Source organism: Eurosta solidaginis, chromosome 1 (assembly GCF_040869045.1).
Source record: "Eurosta solidaginis isolate ZX-2024a chromosome 1, ASM4086904v1, whole genome shotgun sequence".
NCBI lineage: Eukaryota > Metazoa > Arthropoda > Insecta > Diptera > Tephritidae > Eurosta > Eurosta solidaginis.
In genome coordinates, this window is record NC_090319.1 from 217,339,917 (window position 1) to 217,364,964 (window position 25,048).

Sequence of the window (25,048 nt, forward strand, 5' to 3'; positions counted from 1 at the left end):
GCAATGAAGAGTTTGTCAACAGGTATGATGCTGATACAGATGCTGGCAATTGATATGTTGTAGGACATCGCCGTGCAAAAAATACCAGTTGCTAATATGGAAAAAGGACAGAAATCTAACTAGTTGACATTTTTCGTTTGACTGCACGGTTATTCCAAAAAGTGTTATACAAAAACTGCGAAAACATAAATGATAATTTAAAGGTACTATTTGATTAACTTTTTTTTTTTTTTTATTTGATTTACTTTGCATCATGATGCAATTACAAGGTGACTGACGTTGACAGGTTCTCTTTCCAATCCGCCATCTTGAACTCCCACTCTGAAACTCAATTTGCCTCTTTGGTAAACTACTTTTTCATTCAGAAGAAAGATTGTAGAAAAAGCATACAAATTAATTTTCCTGGAAAATTATGCAACGGCATCACTTTCTTCCCAACTCTGTTTTGTGTTGACTTTTCTTTCATTAAAAATGGTGAACATTTTCATAAAAATAATTTTGTTTATTTAAAAAAATTAGACAAATTTGAATATTATCCACACAAAACGAAGTTAATTTGTTTAAAATAATAATCATAATGTACATCTAAATTCTCTTAGCCTTTCCAGGTACTTTTTTCCTGGTTTTTGCCGTTCCGAGTGTCTTCTAAAAGCATTTCTTCCACCCGTCGCAACATGGTCGATGTGGTTTGATCGAAAGGCAGGATTATGAATTGGTTAGCCTCTATTGGGTGAGATAGCGCACTAGGCGCTATATTTTCATTAAAGCCAGTTACACTTGTTAACCCTTGCCAAAGTCGCCAAGCATCACTTTTATATTAAGGCAGAGGTAGCGCTCGTATGTGCATTACAATGCGATGTATTAAAATACCCCAGATCCGACATCAAATCAAACCTTTTCTACAATTAACCATATTTCTATCGCATATATTTGTGGCTGTTTTGTTTCCTTGTGTGCGTTGTTATATGTGGCAAGTGCCAATCCCAACGCATGTCTCAGTCTGCAGGCAATAGTGTTTGATTACACATTGTAAAACAGTTTTTCATCAGAAAACTTTCAACTTCAAACAAATTAGGGCTGAGTGATCCTGCCTGGTTTTAGCCTTAAGCACATCACTATACTGATAGTCGGTGTACCCGTGACTATTCTATGGTGAATGACGTTTAGGAAGCTTAATACTTGTGTGCATTCTTTATTACTTCACGCTTCTGTATCTTTTAGCCCTTGTTGAGTTACCATACCCGAAGTTCCTTTTTCGTGAACGGCATTTGGCGTTATCTTCTCCGCCAGTCTACTGTCTTGGAGGGCGCAGCCTCCATATCATCGCCATGTTTAAATGAAAGTTAAAACGATTAGCGTGGCGGCCTTCTCCGCCAGGTTTTCATAATTGATAAAAAATGATTGTATTTATTCAATACTTAAAAATATACTTTTTTATTTAGAATGTTCCAAAGTTACGTCCGCGAGTTGTAGCTGTCAAAATTATAATGGCGCAATATAAAAATGTAGATGGCACGATTGCCATTCGTCATTTTTATATTTCATTTCACATGTATACATCGTATTCCTTCTTATATACTGTATTACAATAGCTGAATACAAGTTAAGCCTCACAGCAAGCGAGGCGATAAAAAATTAAAGTTGTGGTGAACTGCCCGTTCACCGAATTAAAATAAACACGAGAAATATGTTAACGTTATAAAATTTATTCTGTGCTCTTGCAAGATTCAAATGGAACTAACTCGAACAAAGTATTTTACCTAGCAGCTAAGTTCTTGTGTTAAAGTAATTATGCTATGCAAACCAATTATTGTATAAAAAATAGTTTACTTAACTACAACAAGAATATGCTATTCAATCACAATTTCTGCAACTATACCAATCGTTGTCCCAATTATCTTCCGCTTATTCTGCGCGTGTGCTGTGTCAGCGAAACTTAAACACGCAACATGGCGCGGTCACATGTTCAGCAACGTGAGTAAGTGGGTCAACCGCTAGATACTGCTGTTATAACTCCTCCCCCTTTAAAGATCTGCGTTCCGCATATCGAAACATGAAAAATGTGAAGTGGATATATTTTTTATAGAGTCGATCTTGCTACTTGGCGTAATGTTGATTCTGACTGTCTTGACTGGTACGCTGTCGTCCAGGTTAGGGATTTCATGAGCAGATTGGCTCTTGAAGATCTTTGTGTTTGTGGCCCATTGCATCGGAATCTGAACTGGTGGAATATTTAGCTTCCTAGTATACCATTTCCATAGTATGGTGACGATGAGGGCTATTGCGAATATTGAGGCAGCTTCCGTGACTAACGAGAAGTTAGTTTCCCCATTTACATACCTTAGAAATCTAACGTTTTCCATTGTGATATCATGAACGTACTCCAGATTGATCTTTGTAGTGTGGTTTTTGACGTTTGCTAGTACGGCTGGCAAGGATTGAGCTGTGATTTCTTCGTTGCTGGAGAACACTTGGTTGCCAATTTTTACCGTTTCGTTACTTAACTGGATAACGTAGGTGCCATTTATATTGCTAGTATCGTTACTACTTTCCACTATACCTTGGTAGTTTGAGATAAAAATTGTGTTATCGTTTATCAATTCGATTATCATTCCATTGCGCCTGATGAATTGGCAGCTAGCGTCACCTCCTGTCAGCAACCGAGGTAGGCAGGTATTCTCTTCCAATTTGGTCAAGGACTTTGATTCACATACCGTAGATGAACTGATTGTCAAGCAATTTTCCTTGAGTCCATATGTTTCTTCCTGGTTGACGAGCATCTTATCCAATGGAAGGTCCAGTTGTTTGCCTTCGTAGATACCGGCGCAAGTAACCAGTAGGTTATAATTCTCCTCCGTTACTTTGGGTATTGATAGAACGTAGAGGAGCATAGTCCCATTTGTATATATTGATGATTTTCCGTATTCATTTGCCTCAATTATATTTTGGTAAGGAAGTGCTTCTATTTCTGACAGGATCTGATTAACTTCGTCCATGTCGAGTAGGTTAGTGTTAATAATTCCACGTTTAGCTAGTTGACATGCTCGTACTACTTCATTGGCCTCTTCTCGGACGAGCACGATATTATGAAGGGCGCTCTGCTCGAATTGTTCTGCCTCAGATTCCTTCATTACCGAATTGGTGCGGCTTACAATTTCATAAATTTTCTTGGAAATTTCTAAAGTTGAATTGAATAAATCCTTGTTTACTTTGTATTAGTGATTATTGTTTTCTATGATTTCACCCTGGCTGTGGAGGATATGGGGTGATCCTGCTAGCCATTTGCACGCAGAGCCTATCCAGTAAATAGATCGGAACGGTCTGATTCTTTTCGTGTTCGCCGTCAGCTCTTCGAGGCGCTGCAGAGTTTGGTTGATATAGAATTGCGCTAGGAGCTGGTCGTCAGTTCGTTTTAGTAATTGGTAAGCCAACTTTTCCATCTTCGATATGATAATAGCGTACTGCTGGAGGTTGATAGCATGTATAAGTTTGAAGGATCCGCTGATGATACACCCATTTCCGCTCTGGATACTAACGATTGGTTCCTTATAGTGGAAAATGTGGAGGCCGCTGATGGCCGACGCCAACAGTGGGAGTCTGCAATGGGAAAGACCATACCTAACATTATTGGTGTTAGTAGGTTAGTGGTTGTTGGAAGTTATTTATGTTATTGTGAGATTAGGAGATTAGTGGGAGTGAAAAAATTTTTAGAAAAGGGATGTTTTTTCATTTCATTTTTTTTTTGTTCAGTTGAGCAGAGCTCACAGAGTATATTAAATTTGATTGGATAACGGTTGGTTGTACAGGTATAAAGGATTCGAGATAGATATAGACTTCCATATATCAAAATCATCAGCATCGAAAAAAAATTTTATTGAGCCATGTCCGTCCGTCCGTCCTTTAACACGATAACTTGATTAAATTTAAAGGTATCTTGATGAAATTTGGTGTGTAGCTTCCTGAGCACTCATCTCAGATCGCTATTTAAAATGAACGATATCGGACTATAACCACGCCCACTTTTTCGATATCGAAAATTTCGAAAAACCGAAAAAGTGCAATAATTCATTATCAAAGACAGATAAAGCGATGAAACTTAGTAGGTGAGTTGAACTTATGACGCAGAATACAAAATTAGTAAAATTTTGAACAATTGGTATGGCACCGCCCACTTTTAAAAGAAGGTAATTTAAAATTTTTGCAAGCTGTAATTTGGCAGTTGTTGAAGATATCGTGATAAGATTTTGCAGGAACGTTACTCCTATTGTTCATTCCCGGAAAGTAGTATCGCTCTAGGATTTGCTTTCTATTCTCAGTGGGGTTTCGATGCGCTCTTCCATGCTCCTCCTATATGACTTCAAAGACTCTATCTGGGTTTCGTAGGTCTTCTACAAGAATTTGGGCTACCCGTATTTTATAGTGTAAAAAGTTTTCTAAATATACCTTCTGGAGCAACCCTAAGTGACTTTCTGGTGACTTGCGACGAATGGAATTAAATCTGAGTTATCCCGGTATCCTGAACGGTGTCGCAGGTTGAGCTGCCGTCGTTTGCCGAATACGACGTTGAGCCCATGGTTGCATTTTCGTTGGCATTTTCGGATTCGGACGTCATTGTCAGTTGATTTACCTGAGTTTTTAACTGAGAGAGAGCGTCAGCTACGACGTTCGATTTTCCTGGCTTATAGATGAGTTCGTAATTATACTCCTCTCTCCTAGATTTATATCGCTTGAGCTTAGCGTTATAATTAAGGTTGCTTAAAGAGAAGGTTAGCGGTTGATGATCGGTAAAAATTCGAATCTTTCTTGCACCGGAGGTTATCTAAGCCCCAGACGATGGCTAGAATTTATTTTTCATTTGTTGCGTACCCCTCCTCTGTGGTGGTTAAACTTCATGATATAAACGCTGTAGGCTTGTCTTTGCCATCGTGGTCTTGTGAGAGCACCGCACCGATCGCAAAATCAGACGCATCAGTCGTTAGATTGAAGGCCTTCTCAAAGTTGGGGAATGTCAGGACTTCCGCGTTCATCAGTATTTCCTTAAGATTACTGAATGCCTTTCGTTCTTCTTCATCCATTATTATTGCTACTTTTCTTGATTGTGTTGCTCTTACTTGTGCGTGTTCGCCCCGTGTTAGGTTGGTTAGTGGTTTGACGATTTTTGCATAATCCCGGATGAATTTCCTGTAGTAGGAAGTTAATCTTAAAAAACTTTTGAGTTCTTTTAAATTGGAGGGAGGGAGCATATTTCTTATTGAGACTACTTTTTTTGGTTCTGGTAGTATACCCTCGGATGTCACAATATATCCCAGAAACTACACGCCTGTTCTTAAGAATTTTGTTTTTTCTAAATTGACTTTAAGACCAGCTGTTAAGAGTCTAGCAAGAATCGCTTCGATATATTTTAAATGAGTGGCTTCATCTTTGCTAAAGTTGATGATATCATCAATGTAGACGAAGCAAATGCGGTCTATAAATTCTTTGAGCACGTCGTCTATCATGCGTTGGAAGATAGAGGGTGCATTTTTGAGGCCGAAAGAGAGTCGCAAAAATTCGTATTTTCCATTCATGGTGGAAAATGCGGTTTTTGGGATGTCGCTCTCCTTCATAGGAATTTGGTGGAACCCAGATGTTAAGTCTAAGGTAGTAAAGTATTCTGCATTTCCCAGGCTTGCGATGGTGTCATTAATGTCTGGTATAGGGTATGTGTCAGGAATGGTTGCGGCATATAGACGTTTAAAATCTATAACCATTCTGTATTTTTTCTCGCCATCAGGCTGCGATTTCTTTGGCACAATCCATATGGGCGCATTGTAGGGGCTTTTCGAAGGACGAATGATGCCTTCTGATAGTATATCCTTAATTTGTTTTTCTACTTCGCTGCGCATGTTGACTGGATAGGGGTAGCTTTTAGTGTAGATGGGGTTTTCTGTGTCGGTTCTTATCCCTGCACGGACGTTGGTTTCGATCTCCGTTCTACGATCGACTGGACCGAACACGTTTTCGTATTTGTAGAGTATCTTTCTCAGTCCTTTTCTAATAGAGTCAGAGATACTGGGGTCAAAAGGAATGTCTACGTTGATACTATTGACTTCTTGTACCTTTTTTTGCTTAAGGGGCAGAAAAATATCTGTTTATAGTATGAGAAGATTTAATTCCCTATCTAACACTGCTTTAATCTCTGTTAGTGTATCGTCACATATGATACCATCGAAGTATTTGAGTCCTGGAAGAACAAAGAATGTGATATGTAGATCTTTACCAACGAATTTAAAAAAATGTCCGCACACTTTTCTGTCTATTCATATTTCTCCCCCCGCGGAGAATGCATGGAACGGAGACTTCCACCGGTATGGTATTGTGCGCTATGCGCTCGCTAATATAGTTCTTGTTTGCCCCCGTATCCACTACAAACTTGAATGTTCCCTGACTTTGCGTGGTTTATTCTAAATACGGTACGCCGGACACGAGGCCACTACCGTAAAATTTACCTGATCCCCGGTGGGTTGTTCCTTATTGCTTTCTATAGTGCCTTCTACGCCCTCTTCTTCGTCTATTGGCACCAAATGGAACAATTTTTTTGTTTGTTTGCTGAAAACCCTGAAGAACAAGGTCCCCTTTTTATACTCAGTTGAGCAGAGCTCACAGAGTATATTAACTTTGATTGGATAACGGCTTGTTGTAGATATAGACTCTATATCAAAATCATCAGGATCGAAAAAAAAATTTGATTGAGCCATGTCCGTCTGTCCGTCCGTTCGTCCGTCCGTCCGTCCGTCAACACGATAACTTGAGTAAATTTTGAGGTATCTTGATGAAATTTGGTATGTAGGTTCCTGATCACTCATCTCAGAACGATATCGGACTATAATCACGCCCACTTTTTCGATATCGAAAATTTCGAAAAACCGAAAAAGTGCAATAATTTATTATCAAAGACAGGTAAAGCGATGAAACTTGGTAGTTGAACTTATGACGCAGAATAGAAAATTAGTAAAATTTTGGACAATGGGCCTGGTACCGCCCACTTTTAAAAGAAGTTAATTTAAAATTTTGCAAGCTGTAATTTGGCAGTCGTTGAAGATATGGTGATAAAATTTGGAAGAAACGTTTCTCCTATTACTATATGTACGCTTAATAAAAATTAGCAAAATCGGAGAAGGACCACGCCCACTTTAAAAAAAAATTTGTTTTAAAGTAACATTTTAACAAAAAATTTTATATCTTTACAGCATATACGTAAATTATGTCAACATTCAACTCCAGTAGTGATATGGTGCAACAAAACACAAAAATAAAAGAAAATTTCAAAATGGGCGTGGCTCCGCCCTTTTTCATTTAATTTGTTTAGGATACTTTTAATGCCATAAGTCGAACAAAAATTTACCAATCCTTTTGAGATTTGGTAGGGGCATAGACTTTATTACGTTAACTGTTTTCTGTGAAAATGGGCGAAATTGGTTTGAAGCCACGCCCAGTTTTTATACACAGTCGTCCGTGTGTCCTTCCGCATGGCCGTTAACACGATAACTTGAGCAAAAATCGACATATCTTTACTGAACTTAGTTCACGTACTTATCTGAACTCACTTTATTTTGGTATAAAAAATGAACGAAATCCGACTATGACCACGTCCAATTTTTCGATATCGAGAATTACGAAAAATGAAAAAATGCCATAATTCTATACCATATACGAAAAAAGGGATGCAACATGGTAATTGGATTGGTTTATTGACGGGAAATATAACTTTAGAAAAAACTTTGTAAAATGTGACACCTACCATATTAAGTAAAAGAAAATGAAAAAGTTCTGCAGGGCGAAATAAAAATCCCTTGAAACCTTGGCAGGTATTACATATATAAATAAATAAGCGGTATCCAACAGATGATGTTCTGGGTCACCCTGGTCCACATTGTGGTCGATATCTGGAAAACGCCTTCACATATACAACTACCACCACTCCCTTTTAAAACTCTAATTAATACCTTTAATTTGATACCAATATCGTACAAACACATTCTAGAGTCACCCCTGGTCCACCTTTATGGCGATATCTCGAAAAGGCGTCCACCTATAGAACTAAGCCCCACGCCCTTTTAAAATACTCATTAACACCTTTCATTTGATACCCATATCGTAAAAACATATTCTAGAGTCACCCCTGGTCCACGTTTATGGCGATATCTCGAAAAGGCGACCACCAATAGAAGGAAGGCCCACTGCCTTTAAATATACTCATTAACACCTTTCATTTGATACCCATATCGTACAAACAAAGTCTAGAGTCACCCCTGGTCCACCTTTATTACGATACCTCGAAAAGGCGTCCACCTATAAAACTAAGGCCCACTCCCTTTTCAAATACTCATTAACACCTTTCGTTAGATACCCATATTGTACAAACGTATTTTAGAGTCACCCCTGGTCCACCTATATGGCGATATTTCGAAACGGCGTCCACCTATAGAACTAAGGCCCACTCCCTTTTGAAATACTCATTAACACCTTTCGTTTGATACCCATATTGTACAAACGCATACTAGAGTCACCCCTGGTCCACCTTTATGGCGATATCTCGAAAAGGCGATCACCTATACAACTACCACCACTCCCTTTTAAAACCCTCATTAATACCTTTAATTTGATACCCATATCGTACAAACATATTCTAGGATCACCCCTGGTCCACCTTTATGGCGATATCTCGAAACGGCGTCCACCTATGGAACTAAGGATCACTCCCTTTTAAAATACTTATTAACACCTTTCTTTTGATACCCATATTGTACAAACAAATTCTAGGGTCGCCCCTGATCCACCTTTATGGAGATATCTCGAAACGGCGTCCACCTATAGAACTAAGGATTACTCCTTTTAAAATACTCATTAGCACCTTTCATTTGATACCCATATTTTACAAACAAATTCTAGAATCAACCCTGATACACCTTTATGGCGATATCCCTAAATGGCGTCCACCTATAGAACTATGGTCCACTCCCTCATAAAATACTCTTTAATGCCTTTCATTTGATATACATGTCATACAAACACATTCTGGGGTTTCCCTCGGTTCATTTTCCTACATGATTATTTTCCCTTATGTTGTCACCATAGCTCTCAACTGAGTATGTAATGTTCGGTTACACCCGAACTTAACCTCCTTACTTGTTAGACTATCGTTTCTTCGAAAATTGGAACTATTGGATTGCCGGCTTTGGGAAGATGGATCACCATCCATTCTTGTGGCGTCTGAGGGGCTGTTCTTGTTGCGCCAGCTCTGCGGATATTGATTACCAACGCGAGATTGTCCAGACCCTGGGTGGTATGGGTTTGATCCTAACTGGCTTGGGACTCTATTTATAAGACTTTTGTTTGTTGGGGCTGCGTACCTATATCTAGATTGGTACGGAGGTGGGTAATCACTGTTGCCTTGCTGCAAGTGACGCGATTGATACACATCAGTGATTATTCTGTTATTTCTCTTGAATGTTTGTGGGGCTCTATAAATGGCATTTCTGCTATCCACGTTCATAAATGTGAGGCATGATGAGTATGCCTCTGGTAAGGATTTTGGTTTCTGTATGAGGAGCAGCGTCGGCAAGTCCCCATTTAGACCTCTTATAAAGACGTCGAGTACCCTTCTTCGGTGCGTCTCCGCCAAAGCCTTAACTGTTTCCTTATGCTCGTATTTTTCCGTATTGATAGTGTTTATCATTAGAGATAATTTCTTGTTGATTTGAGCGTAAAATTCGGAGATTTTTGGCGTCCTTGAGTCATGTGGGTTAGTTGTTGAGCAAGCGTTTCGATGTCTCTGGCATCGGCATAGTGCAGGGAAAGGATTTCCTTAATATTTTTCCAATCAGCATCCAGGATATTGTGGGATACCAGTGCAGCGTCTGCTGACTCCCTAATCTTATACCTAATATGCCTTAATATGGCTCTATAGATCGGCTTGTGCCGAACAACCTGATAATCCCTAACGATTTGTTATGCGCTGTGGATCCAAGAGGAATAATGTTCTCGTGATCCATCAAATATTTGGAGTTCCTTGACAGAATCTGGAAGTTTGGAATTTTCATTCAGTTCGCCCTCAGTCCGAGGGCTTACGAGTGGCTCATCTACTGGTTGTGGGTTGTTGTCTGCAGATTTTCTGCGCACATCCTCTAGCTGTTCTTCTAGTCTTACCAAATTTTGGCTGAGTCCCTGTATGGACTCTACATTGCTCTTTGTTTCGACACTTTTTAGGCGTTCCTCGAAGCGGTTTAGTTGCGAGAGAATGGCTGTAGTGCCAAAGTAAAATACATTAAAATAAATTGTAGATGGCAACCCTCTTTAGAAATGTGCAAGATGCAACCATACATCAGATGCACTTGTCATCACTAAAATTGTTAGATTCGAACAACTTGTACTGCGCCATTCATTTCCAAAAGGAATTTTTTCATTTCCTCAGCGTTCATGTTTCTAGGAATATACAGAAAAAAAAAAGGTGTTAACAGTTGCGCTATCTACTCACAAATAGCAAGATTTCATTCGGCCGCTGTTGGTGTTTTGGTTCTTGGTACTTGTTTTTTATGATTTCGTTCTCACTCTGTTTTTTCTGAGTGATCGATTTACTAATTTATATTTTCCTTAGTACTTATTATTTTGTTTCACTTTACTTTATTTTTGTGTCTGCTTTAGATACTTTTTTCTTTAGTACGTATTATTTTGTTTCGCTTTACTTTCACTTAACTTTTTTGTGTTCGATTTAAATACTCCTTTTGCTAATTGGTCCTTTTTTACCAAATTTTGTTTCACTGTACTTTCACTCTACTTTTTTTGTGTTCGATTTAAATACTTTTTTATTAATTGGTCCTTTTTTACCAAATTTTATACACTCTTCACCGAGAACTGTAGGCCGATTCTGTAACAAATTTAAACAGCATTTCTTGTTGTTTTCTCTGTTTAGCAAATTTTTTTGTTGTTATGTGATTCTGTAACATTTTATACAATACTTGAACTTGCTTATTGGCAACAATAACAATCAGCTGATTTTCTTTGTTTATTTTTGTGGCTAGCCTAAATACATTTCATTTTGTGTTGCTAATAACATTTGTATTGTTTACACAGTTTTGAGGATATAAAATAAATAATTACAAATTTTGTGAATATCGTGAAAAATGGCTTTCGAGTATATTGGATTGCATCTGCCCCGTAATGAGCAACTAAATATGCCTACTGTTGACCGGCGCCGGCTCCGGGAAGTTGATGATCCATTCGATTTAACTTCAACGGAGTTCCGTAAATTGTATAGATTGAGTCCCGGTATAGCTAAGGATATAGTGTCGCAGCTGAATATACAGTTAAAAGGATCAATAATAACAGCGCTATCACCCGATAAGCAGGTAATAGGTCCTATAGGCTATAAACTTATTTTTATACATGCATTATATGTGATATTTAAAATGGTGATAGGTTCTAGCAGCGTTAAGGTTTTATGCCACTGGATGCTACCAGCGCCCGGTGGGAGAGCAGTGGGGAATTTCCATGAGCCAAACCTCAATAAGCCGTTGCGTACATCGTGTGACTGATGCAATAAACAATTCGCTGTTTTTCAATCACATAAAATTCCCTATGACCCAAATAGAGCGCCAGGCGGCAAAGGAAATGTTTGCATCAGCGCCTTCACCATTTGTACCGGGCACTATCGGTGCAATCGATTGCACTCACGTGTCAATTTTGGGTCCAAAGGATAATGAATCGAATTACGTCAATCATCATGGGTACCATTCGATCAACGTGCAAATGGTAAGAATAACACACTTACCCGAAAGAACTTTATCAATAGTGCCTGCTTGTTAAAATTTGCAGATATGCGATCCCCACCTTAGAATTTTAAACGTGAATGCGAAATTTCCTGGAGCAAGACATGACTCGTTTATTTGGACCTCCTCTGCAGTGCATCGGGTATTGCAACGCTCATACGAAACTGGAAATTTAAACACGTTTTTGATAGGTAAGTTGTTTTAATTCCGTTTGACTGTGCAATATCAAAAGCAACAAATTACAGGCGATTCTGGATATCCGTTGGAGCCATGGCTGATGACACCTCTACCAAACGAGACTGAAGGAACGCCTAAATTTCGGTACAACGAGGCGCTGTGCAAAGCACGCAATCCTATCGAGAGACTCTTTGGCGTCCTTAAAAGTACATGGCGGTGTTTATCCCGCCAAAGAGTACTCCTCTATAAGCCTAGTTTTGCCGGAAAAATAGTTAATGCGTGCGCAACATTGCATAATATACAGCTAAGCGATCAGACACCCGACTTCGACGTAGGATTGTTTATGATCCCGAAATACAAATACAAGTTGGTTCCGATGCTGGTGTGCCAAGTTCAATTGCAAAACGTGTCCAACAACGGATAATTGCAAACTTTTTTTTATAAGTAATATTATTTTTACACTCGCTGGATATTCTCCAAGGATTCCCAATGTTTTCCCTTTACTATTAAGAGACCTTAAAAACGGATAATATTGACCTGAGATATGATTTTGCTGAGAAACTTTTTTTTTACTGAAATTCCGTGATACAACTTTTAAACATATCCGCCCAGTTACTCCTTTTTTTATATAGGACAGATCGATATGTTTCTTGTTTTTTAAACATTTTTTTATTTGAAGTTTAGACATATTAAGCCGGAAATTCGAAACAAAAATCACTTCGAAATTTCGAAAAAAATTTTCTTCATTCCGAAGCCTTAAATTCCTAATTAGATATCGAATTAGAAAAAAGTAATATCAATATGTAACAAAAAAAAAAAACGTTTCTTACACTAAAACATGTAAATTCGAAAAAAAAAACAATGGATTTGTATTAGTTAAGTTTCTGACCAAAAACCGTGTGAACACTTTCGAAAAACTTTTTAAGCAAAATAAAATTTGGCTTTCGAATTTCGATTTTCTTAAAAAAGCCTTTATGGAAATATGTTAATATTTAAAAACGTGTTTTCAGGTATAACAAGTAAGGAAGGTTAAGTTCGGGTGTAACCGAACATTACATACTCAGTTGAGAGCTATGGTGACAACATAAGGGAAAACAAGTAAGGAAGGTTAAGTTCGGGTGTAACCGAACATTACATACTCAGTTGAGAGCTATGGTGACAACATAAGGGAAAATAACCATGTAGGAAAATGAACCGAGGGAAACCCTGGAATGTGTTTGTATGACATGTGTATCAAATGAAAGGAATTAAAGAGTATTTTATGAGCGAGTGGGCCATAGTTCTATAGGTGGACGCCGTTTCGAGATATCGCCATAAAGGTGGGCCAGGGGTGACTCTAGATTTCGTATTTGGTATAGAATTATGGCATTTTTTTCATTTTTCGTAATTTTCGATATCGAAAAAGTGGGCGTGGTTATTGTCGGATTTCGTTCATTTTTCATACCAAGATAAAGTGAGTTCAAGTAAGTACGTGAACTAAGTTCATTAAAGATATGTCGATTTTTGCTCAAGTTATCGTGTTAACGGCCATGCGGAAGGACAGACGAACGACTGTGTATAAAAACTGGGCGTGGCATCAACCGATTTCGCCCGTTTTCACAGAAAACAGTTAACATCATAAAATCTATGCCCCTACCAAATTTCAAAAGGATTGGTTAATTTTTGTTCGACTTATGGCGTTAAAAGTATCCTAGACAAACTAAATGAAAAAGGGCGGAGCCACGCCCATTTTGAAATTTTCTTTTATTTTTGTATTTTGTTGCACCATATCATTACTGGAGTTGAATGTTGATATAATTTACTTATATACTGTAAAGATATTAAATTTTTTGTTAAAATTTTACTTTAAAAAAATTTTTTTTTAAAAGTGGGCGTGGTCCTTCTCCGATTTTGCTAGTTTTATTAGGCGTACATATAGTAATAGGAGTAACGTCCCTGCCAAATTTCATCATGATATCTTCAACAGCTGACAAATTACAGCTTGCAAAACTTTTAAATTATCTTCTTTTAAAAGCGGGCGGTGCCACGCCCATTGTCCAAAATTTTACTAATTTTATATTCTGCGTCATAAATTCAACTCATCTACCAAGTTTCGTCGCTTTATCTGTCTTTGGAAATAAATTATCGCACTTTTTCTGTTTTTCGAAATTTTCGATATCGAAAAAGTGGGCGTGGTTATAGTCCGATATCGTTCATTTTAAATAGCGATCTGAGATGAGTGCTCAGGAACCTACGTACCAAATTTCATCAAGATACCTCAAAATTTACTCAAGTTATCGTGTTAACGGACGGACGGACGGACGGACATGGCTCAATCAAATTTTTTTTCGATCCTGATTATTTTGATATATGGAAGTCTATATCTATCTCGATTCCTTTATATATGTACAACCAACCGTTATCCAATCAAACTTAATATACTCTGTGAGCTCTGCTCAACTGAGTATAAAAATATTCAAAACGATATAACCTGCAACCTTATGTCCGTTTCGAAAATAAAATAAAAATTTAGATAAAAACTTTAATTTCATCGAAATTGCAAAAAAATCATTTACTGCCGCAATTAGTGTTGGCTCATTCCATTTCAAGACACCCGGTCCGCGCAGGACATGATTTTTGATTTCGATGAAATTTTAATATGTTGTTCTTTGGTCAAAATAATGAAACACGTGTTTTTTTCGTTGGATTTATCGGCAATTGAATTCCATAAAATGCAGTCGGTATTTTATTCACCTATTTCTTCAACTGTCAATAACGTTGTCAAAAATTAACCGATTCTCATGATTATTTCTTTGAAATGTTCGTTATTATATTTACTTTAATATATATTTATAAACAAGAGCATATAGTGCAAAAAAAAAGTTTTTTTTAGTATTTAGTAAAAATTTATGACTTTTTTCAAAAATTAATTTCTCAAAAAACGTTACTTTTTTTTTTGTTTAAACAATTTCTATATTGAGTGAACAGTTCATGTTTCAACTTGGCTAAATGCCTATAAGCCGAAACTTGTTGTTTTCGAGATATGAATTTTTGAATATTAAACATTACAGCATACAATAACTTTGTCGAAAATTAACCGATTCTCATGACTTTTTCTTTGAAATGTTTGTTATTACTTTTAATTTTATATAAATTTATAAACAATTGCATATAGTTACAAAAAAATTATTTTTTTAGTATTTAGTAAAAATTTATGACTTTTTTTCAAAAATTAATATTTCAAAAAAACGGTTATTGTTTTTTGTTAAAACTTTTTCTATATCGAGTGAGCAGTTTATGTTTCAACTTGGGTAAATATCCATTGGCCAACGCTCGTTGTTTTCGAAATATGAATTTTGAATATTAATCTTTTTTTTCGCCATGTATTGTTGCAATACATATAATAAAAGGCGATCAAATTATTTATTTTACTTTAAATGCCACTTATACAATGCCAAATTTTATTTGTAAAAATGACTAAAATAATGGTTGACATATAATTTGAAAAAAAAGAATAGTTATTTAAAAATATAATGCATCAAATTTAAGCCTAAATATTTTTAAATAACTGTTCTTGTTTTTTCAAATTATGCGTCAACCATTATTTTAGTCATTTTTACTTTAAAAATTTTTCTTGTAATATCTGTTGGAGAAGCATTACATTTGTATTACATTTTACTTTAAAAAATTTTCTTGTTGTTTCTGTTGGAGAAGTATTACATTTGTATTACATTTTACATTTCTAAATCATTTTACTTTAAGAAAAGACAAATGAAAACCATTGCACAAAAAGGTCAAAACAAAAGCAATTAAAGGCGTGAAGTGTAGTAGAACGAAGAAACTCAGTACAAAGAAAACTGTACTCAAATAGTAGGAGATCCAGATATACAACGACATTGACCCATCTGCTCAATGAACAAAATGCACTTCATATGCATTTTGGAATGCATGCAAATATTTTGAGGGTTGGTTGCCTGGAAATATCTTTGCAATGATACTTTACATTATTTTCTCTAAAGGACATTTTTTCGAATAATGCAACCATTTGCTTAAGGAACAAATTATACAGTAATAATATCCTCTATACAGTGAAATAAAATTTATTTATTAAACCCTTCGGGTTCCATAGGTTTTCTAATTTCGATTGGTGTATAATTTGTTCATTAAGTAAATGGGTACAAAATTTTAAGCAATAATGCACTTTTAAAAAATTAATTGAAAAAATCCTTGCTAGGAGATTTTCAGGCAACCCACTTGCAAAATATTTTATTGCATGCCAAAATGCATAAAAAGTGAATTTTGTTCATTAAGCAAAAAGGTCCGTTGTATTGCCGGAAATTAGACTAAATCTTTTAAGTTTCAAAATCTGTGGAGATAGTAGTTCTTTATTATTTTTTGTGAGAATCAGAGAAAATCTAATTTAATAAAATTTAAATATTACCCGTTCGCTTGCTTTTGTTTCGATTTGCGTACAATGCCTTTCATAAAATAAAAATGGACTTATAAAACATATTGATTAATATTTAAGTTATTGTTACAGTTTAGAAAGATACGGTGGTTTTAAAAAAATCATCTTGAGGCCAAATTTCCGAAATTTTTAGTATGCAAAAAAAGTTGTTTACTAACTAAGTATCTACTGCGGAGGACCCAAAGAATATGTAAATTGCGTGAAAGCATTCGCACAGATTTTCACCCCCTCGCTAAATGCTATCATTGCGTCTGCAATTTTTTCTGTCGCAGCAGCCATTCTATTTATTGCCTCAATCTGGTTCTGCGAGGACTCTACATGCATCTAATAAAAGAAACAATTTTTGAAAAGAAATGCAGTGTTTTACCACATGCGTATATACCCTTTGTGTTTCGGCTTGTGTTTCGGCAATCTTTAAAAATGTTGTTGTGATGGGTGATTCTTCAGACCGCTTCCTCTTACTTCCCCTACGTGGTGTACGGTTTGGGGTTCTTGGAGTTTCGCACCGTCATTCCGATTCGTCTTCGGGCAGATTTAATGACGGTAATTCAGGGGTCTCATCGTCATCTAAGACCAGTTGAAAATCTTCATCGTGTTCCATGAACAATTGCAGATCCTATAAACGCATGATTAAAATGAAATTTGATGAGCACATAAAAGATGATACAAAACGAATTACTTCTTGCATGGGAATATTCTCGTTAACATCTGACTCTCCTTCCATGTAGGTGATCCCTACTAAATCTATGACTTTTTTCTCCAAGTTGGTAAGAGCAGTTTGTTGAAGGGGTCTGTTTCCAGTCATATTCTGTTCCTTCTTCAGATCACGCACATGAGTAGATGTGCGACTTTTTAAATCTCGCCAGACCTATATAGAAAAAGATATTTTTATATTTTATTTGTTACAAGCGGACCCCACATACTCTGTTTTGTTATGCCCGAGCTTTGGCTTTAGTTTATTTAACAATTTCAAAAGTATATACAGAACTAAATTTTTAATTTCCACTTTCGGGTTTTGGTAACGAGGTCAAAACACATCTTTTGATACCTCTCTCCCGACATTTTTAGACGTGTCTTAGCAGTTGTAAGCTAATGGAAAGAAAGAACTCTCCCATGACAAAAGAAATGTTACAACTACATTTTATTAATAATGGTTTCACAGGGCAGAAAAAGTGACATTTTTACCATTCTAAAATCGGACATTTTATAAAAAAAACGCAAAAGTATTTCGAAGTTTTGCCTCTATTGTCCAAACGAACATGAAAAGGTGGGGACAAAAAGGCGTCTTTCTTGTTTGAAAATAAATAAACTTACATTTTGCCACTGCTCAACCGTCTTTACCGCCCCTCCAATGGCATTCAGCTTCGCCGCCATTTCGGTCCACTTTTTTTTGTTCTCCAACTTTCCATGCAATTTTTGGAACTTTCCGCTGGCAAGATTCGGGGTGGAAATAAAAAAATCGAGCATTGCACTCAACTGCTCACCCGAAGCACGACTCCTTTTTGCTTTATCACACATCCTAGTAAAATACAAATAGTTTAAACACTTTCAATTAGCAAAAAGTGCACTGCACTATGTACTTACCTTTAATTTATATAATAATAATAACCGCGATCAAAATTCCCGAATTAATTCCACTTTTGTAAAACTAATTTTGCGCGCACAAACTTATTTTGACATTTCCTCTTTGTGTTTTTCGCATTTTTTCGCCGGAGATGCCACATATCATTACTTTGAATAATCAGCTCAATGCCATTGTTTAGACCGAGTTACAGAATCAATGAATTGTTAGTGCAAACGGCAAAAGCTTTTGACTAAGCTAACAAGTTTTCTTATTGTTAAGAGTTACAGAATCGGCCTACTGCTCGGGCGTCAGTTAAGCCTCACAGCAAGCGAGGCGATAAAAAATTAAAGTTGCGGTGAACTGCCCGTTCACCGAATTAAAACAAACACGAGAAATATGTTAACGTTATAAAATTTATTCTGTGCTCTTGCACGATCCAAATTGAACTAACTCGAATAAAGTATTTTGCCTAGCAGCTAAGTTCTTGTGTTAAAGTAATTATGCTATGCTAACCAATTATAGTATAAACAAGTAAGGAAGGTTAAGTTCGGGTGTAACCGAACATTACATACTCAGTTGAGAGCTATGATGACAACATAAGGGAAAATAACGATGTAGGAAAATGAACCGAAGGAAACCCTGGAATGTGTTTGTATGGCATGTGTATCAAATGAAAGGCATTAAAGAGTATTTTATGAGGGAGTGGGCCATAGTTTTATAGGTGGACCCCATTTAGGGATATCGCCATAAAGGTGGATCAGGGTTGACTCTAGAATTTGTTTGTACGATATGGGTATCAAATGAAAGGTGCTAATGAGTATTTTAAAAGGGAGTAATCCTTAGTTCCATAGGTGGATGCCGTTTCGAGATATCTCCATTAAGGTGGACCAGGGGGGACCCTAGAATTTGTTTGTACAATATGGGTATCAAAAGAAAGGTGTTAATGAGTATTTTAAAAGGGAGTGGACCTTAGTTCCATAGCTGGACGCCGTTTCGAGATATCGCCATACAGGTGGACCAGGGGTGACCCTAGAATATGTTTGTACGATATGGATATCAAATTAAAGGTATTAATGAGGGTTTTATAAGGGAGTGGTGGTAGTTGTATAGGTGGTTGCCTTTTCGAGATATCGCCATAAAGGTGGACCAGGGGTGACTAGTATGCGTTTGTACAATAAGGGTATCAAACGAAAAGTGTTAATGAGTATTTAAAAAGGGAGTGGGACTTAGTTCTATAGGTGGACGCCGTTTCGAAATATCGCCATATAGGTGGACCAGGGGTGACTCTAGAATACGTTTGTACAATATGGGTATCAAACGAAAGGTGTTAATGAGAATTTTAATAGGGAGTGGGCCTTAGTTCTATAAGTGGACGCCTTTTCGAGGTATCGTAATAAAGGTGGACCAGGGGTGACTCTAGACTTTGTTTGTACGATATGGGTATCAAATGAAAGGTGTTAATGGGTATTTTTAAAGGGAGTGCGCCTTCGTTCTATAGGTGGTCGCCTTTTCGAGATATCGCCATAAAGGTGGACCGGGGGTGACTCTAGAATATGTTTGTACGATATGGGTATCAAATGAAAGGTGTTAATGAGTATTTTATAAGGGCGTGGGGCTTAGTTCTATATGTGGACGCCTTTTCGAGATATCGCCATAAAGGTGGACCAGGGGTGACCCTAGAATGTGTTTGTACGATATTGGTATCAAATTAAAGGTATTAATTAGAGTTTTAAAAGGGAGTGGTGGTAGTTGTATATGTGAAGGCGTTTTCCAGATATCGACCAAAATGTGAACCAGGGTGAGCCAGAACATCATCTGTTGGATACCGCTAATTTATTTATATGTGTAATACCTGCCAAGATTTCAAGGGTTTTTTGTTTCGCCCTGCAGAACTTTTTCATGTTCTTCTACTTAACATGGTAGGTGTCACAACCATTTTACAAAGTTTTTTCTTAAGTTATATTTCCCGTCAATAAACCAATCCAATTACCATGTTTCATCCCTTTTTCATATCTGGTATAGAATTATGGCATTTTTTTCATTTTTCGTAATTTTCGATATCGAAAAAGTGGACGTGGTCATAGTCGGATTTCGTTCATTTTTTATACCAAAATAAAGTGAGTTCAGATAAGTACGTGAACTAAGTTCAGTAAAGATATGTCGATTTTTGCTCAAGTTTTCGTGTTAGCGGCCATGCGGAAGGACACACGGACGACTGTGTATAAAAACTGGGCGTGGCTTCAACCGATTTCGCCCATTTTCACAGAAAACAGTTAACGTCATAAAGTCTATGCCCCTACCAAATTTCAAAAGGATTGGTAAATTTTTGTTCGACTTATGGCATTAAAAGTATCCTAGACAAATTAAATGAAAAAGGGCGGAGCCATGCCCATTTTGGAATTTTCTTTTATTTTTGTATTTTGTTGCACCATATCATTACTGGAGTTGAATGTTGACATAATTTACTTATATGCTGTAAAGATATTAAATTTTTTGTTAAAATGTTACTTAAAAAAAAAAAAATTTTTTAAAGTGGGCGTGGTCCTTCTCCGATTTTGCTAATTTTTTTAAGCGTACATATAGTAATAGGAGTAACGTTCCTGCCATATTTTATCACGATATCTTCAACGACTGCGAAATTACAGCTTGCAAAATTTTAAATTACCTTCTTTTAAAATTGGGCGGTGCCACTCCCATTGTCCAAAATTTTACTAATTTTCTATTCTGCGTCATAAGTTCAACTCACCTACCAAGGTTCATCGCTTTACCTGTCTTTGATAATGAATTATTGCACTTTTTCGGTTTTTCGAAATTTTCGATATCGAAAAAGTGGGCGTGGTTATAGTCCGATATCGTTCATTTTAAATAGCGATCTGAGATGAGTGCTCAGGAAGCTACATACCAAACTTCATCAAGATACCTCAAAATTTACTCAAGTTATAGTGTTAACGGACGGACGGACGGCTATGGCTCAATCAAATTTTTTTTCGATCCTGATGATTTTGATATATGGAAGTCTATATCTATCTCGATTCCTTTATACCTGTACAACCAACCGTTATCCAATCAAAGTTAATATACTCTGTGAGCTCTGCTCAACTGAGTATAAAAATAGTTTACTTAACTAAAACTAGATTATGCTGTTCAATCACAATTTCTGCAACTACACCAATCTTTGTCCCAATTAACTTCCGCTTATTCTGCGCGTGTGCTGCGTCAGCGAAATTTCAACACGCAACATAGCGCGGTCACATGCTCAGCAACGTGAGTAAGTGGGTCAACCGCTGGATACTGCTGTTATAACTTACATATTAACATATGTCACGAGACATGGCAACTCCGACGTGCGAACGCGACATTGTCGCGGACGCAGGGAAACAATAAGAACGAAACACAATACCAACACCAGTCAGTCATCTTTAATCGATCAAAATAACCGGTAAGTGTTAAGCTGTCCTGATAGCTTCAGAAGTGTGCCGAAATAAAAATCCCCGCCGCGGAAAAAAAAAAGATTAGAAGTGATTCGTAAAATAATATTATAAAACAAGTCAGTGAAAATACTGTGAAAACGCGTCGCGAATAGATTAAATAAATAGCGAAGAGAAAATAACTAACTCCTACATTGGGGTAAATATATATGTGTGCATGTGTGATGAAAGTACGAGCATAAAGCCATATGTACTTATCGAAACAAAAGCGAATTGTCTCGAAATAAATGCAAAGCACTTGCGACGCATAAGTGTTTGCATATACACAATATATATACGTGAATGTAACGCGCTTTTAAATACGTACATACATTCGTTGATGTACATATATCTAAATCGCATTTACCTACACATTCGTTGGTGGGTACAGCGTTAACATTCGTTGGTATATCGAAATTGAATTTACCTACACATTCGTTGGTGGGTACATCGTTAATATACATACACTTCTTGGTGTATACGACAACCACTCATATCAAAACTCAAAGTGATCGGTTATTTTTCGAAATTTCTTTTGTCGCGTTCCAACATGAATTTTCGTAGTATGAAAGTTAACGAACTACGGAATAAGTGTCGCGAAATGGGTTTGCCGACACAAGGCAACAAAAATACGTTGATCGAACGGCTCGAAGCAAATACAAAAACACACGCGAACGACGATTTTGTAAGTGCAAATGAAACAATGCTAGAGAGAATAAATACACTAGAAAAAACGATTGCCGAGTTACAAAAACAAACGCGAAACGAGCATGAGGTGCAAAACCAGAGAGGTTCGGTTGCTCATGGAGAATCAATTTTTCGTCCGTCGGTTGTGTCGTCGGCACAATTAAATAATCTACCAACAAGTGTAAATAATTATATACCGTGTGCTATACCGAGTGCATATACGAATGCTCCGGCGGTAGCAACAAACATGCACATGCCAAATATGGTGACAAATACACATATACCATTTGTATCAACGACCGAGAATGTATGCCAGTACATACAAAATACACAATTTCAAGAGAATTCTGATTGGAATAGCGCGAATGCTCGAAATAGGGGTGAAAATACTCATGTGTACTTTACCGAAGCGCAAACACAAAGGCATAATGCCAATAATTTCGTGAACGCGCCATTTAACTCAAATCGAAATATGTGTAACGATATTCATACAAATAATATGAATTCAGTGTTTCATGGAAATTGTCCGTATCCATATGATTATATGCGAAACCCGTACAATACGGTGAGTGAGGTAGTTACCCTATTACCCGAATTTGATCCATCAAGTGATACGTCACTGAATGCTAATCAATTCATACAAAGAATTGAAATGCTACGTAGAGCCTATAACTGGGCTGACCAAGTTATTTTGTTTGCGGTGCAACAAAAATTAAAAGGGTATGCAAAGTATTGGATAGATGGACAATACATGTTCAAATCGTGGGCAGAGTTCGTAGCAAAATTTCGTGCTGATTTTTCGATAACTAAAAACATAGCCGATATACACATAAAGATGGGTCGAACGCGTAGACAACGTACCGAAACACCACAAGAATATTATTTTAAAATGGTTGCAATCGGAAAAAAAGGAGAAATTCCGGAATCCGCGATCGCGCGTTATATAATAAATGGTATTAATGACTCAGATATGCGAAAAAAGATTTCGAACGAGTACGAAAATTGTAACACATTATTACGCGATATCCAAAACTATACCGTCTACAATGAAATAAAATTCGAACCATTCACGTATAAGAAAAACACAGGTGACAATACATCTGATTGGATAGATAAAGAAAAAAATGTTATTGAAGGTGCAACATCGAAAAACACTGCAGTTAGTGAAATATCCAAAGTGGTTAAATGCTATAACTGTTCAAAACAGGGGCATATTTCTGTAAATTGTCCACAACCACAGCGAATGGAAAGATGCGGAGTATGTAATCGTACCGGGCATAAAATGATAGAGTGTAAACAAACAGCAACTAAACCTATCTTAAACACGAAAATAAACAAAATAAATAGAAACGAAATTCAAAACGAAAACTTAACAAAAGAAATTAAAGTGAACGAATATGAAACAAAAGCAATAATAGACTCAGGTAGTATCTGTTCGCTAATACGTCGGAAATTAGCAACCCAAATTGGGGAAATAACTGAGTGTACGCGGGTTTTGAAGGGTTTTGCGGGTGGCACGTACCAGTGCAAAGCTAAAATCTTAGCCTCAATTCAAATTGACAACAATCGACATCCAGCTGAATTGTTGGTAGTTGACGACAATCATATCGATGAAGATGTGTTGCTTGGTAGAGACGTATTCTGCCAGAGTGGAAAACGACTTATAATAGAAAACGATAAATGTACGGTGGAAAAATTAGAAAATGTGTCAAATATTTCCAAAGAGGAACGATCGAAATTACAAGCGATTATACACTCAAATCGCGATATTTTTGCCGAAAATATTTCTGAATTGGGTAAGTGCACAATAGCAAAAATGTGTATTAAACTTACGAACGATAAGCCTATATGTATGAAACCTTATAGAGTACCATTTCCCAAACGAAAATTAGTGTCCGATATCGTATCCGAATTGCTTGAAAATGAAATTATCCGATATTCTGACGCAGCATACGCGTCGCCGGTGGTATTAGTTGAAAAATCAAACGGTGAATCTAGACTATGTGTAGATTACAGGTGTTTAAATAATATTACGATAAAAAACCCATATCCAATGCCAGTAGTTGATGAACAGTTTGCGCAATTATCAGGAAATAAATATTTTACAATTCTGGATTTGAGAATGGGGTACCATCAAATAGAAGTAGATGAAGCGTCGAAACAATACACGGCTTTTGTAACAACAGATGGCCATTACGAATATAATCGTATGCCATTTGGGCTCGTAAATGCGCCTTCGATTTTCCAAGAAGTAATGAATAAAATAGTTGCAAAAATGCATCCGGGAGAAGTTCTGGTATATTTAGACGATGTAGTAATACCGAGTAAAACGGTAAACGAAGGTTTAACGCGACTTACAAAATTATTAACACTTTTACGAGAAAGCGGATTAACGCTACGCTTTTCGAAATGTAATTTTCTATCGGAAGAAATAAACTATCTAGGTCACGTAATAAATGAAAGCGGAATTAAACCAGGGGAGAAAAAAATAACTGCTGTTAAAAACTTTAAAGTGCCCACGACCGTTACCGAAACTAGGCGTTTTTTGTGTTTAACCGGGTATTTCCGAAAGTTCGTGCCGGAATACGCGATCATCTCGAAACCTTTAACAACATTACTTACGAAACAAAATGAATTTTTCAAATGGGGTTCCGACCAACAACTAGCTTTTGAAAACTTAATAGAACTACTAAGTAACGCTCCGGTACTCGCGTTATACGATAGGATGGCCGAGCATGAAGTACACACCGATGCATGTAGTACGGGATTGGCGGGTGTGCTACTTCAGTCAAGCGATAACAAGACGTGGAAACCGGTATTCTATTTTAGCAGACATTGCAATCCAACCGAAAGCAAATATCACGCCTATGAACTAGAGGTGCTAGCCGTCGTAGAGGCC

At 36.9% G+C, this 25,048-nt stretch overlaps 1 protein-coding gene and 1 long non-coding RNA gene across 2 annotated transcripts in view; both read left to right on the forward strand.

Moving 5' to 3' along the window:
- LOC137237015 (cytochrome P450 307a1-like) overlaps window positions 1-25,048 on the forward strand; it is a 491,717-nt gene that overhangs the window by 170,455 nt on the left and 296,214 nt on the right. The window lies entirely within an intron of this gene.
- Window positions 11,653-12,257, forward strand: LOC137237017 (uncharacterized). The gene is made up of 3 exons (XR_010948752.1): window positions 11,653-11,790; window positions 11,854-11,998; window positions 12,053-12,257. It is a non-coding gene; the product is annotated as an uncharacterized lncRNA (long non-coding RNA).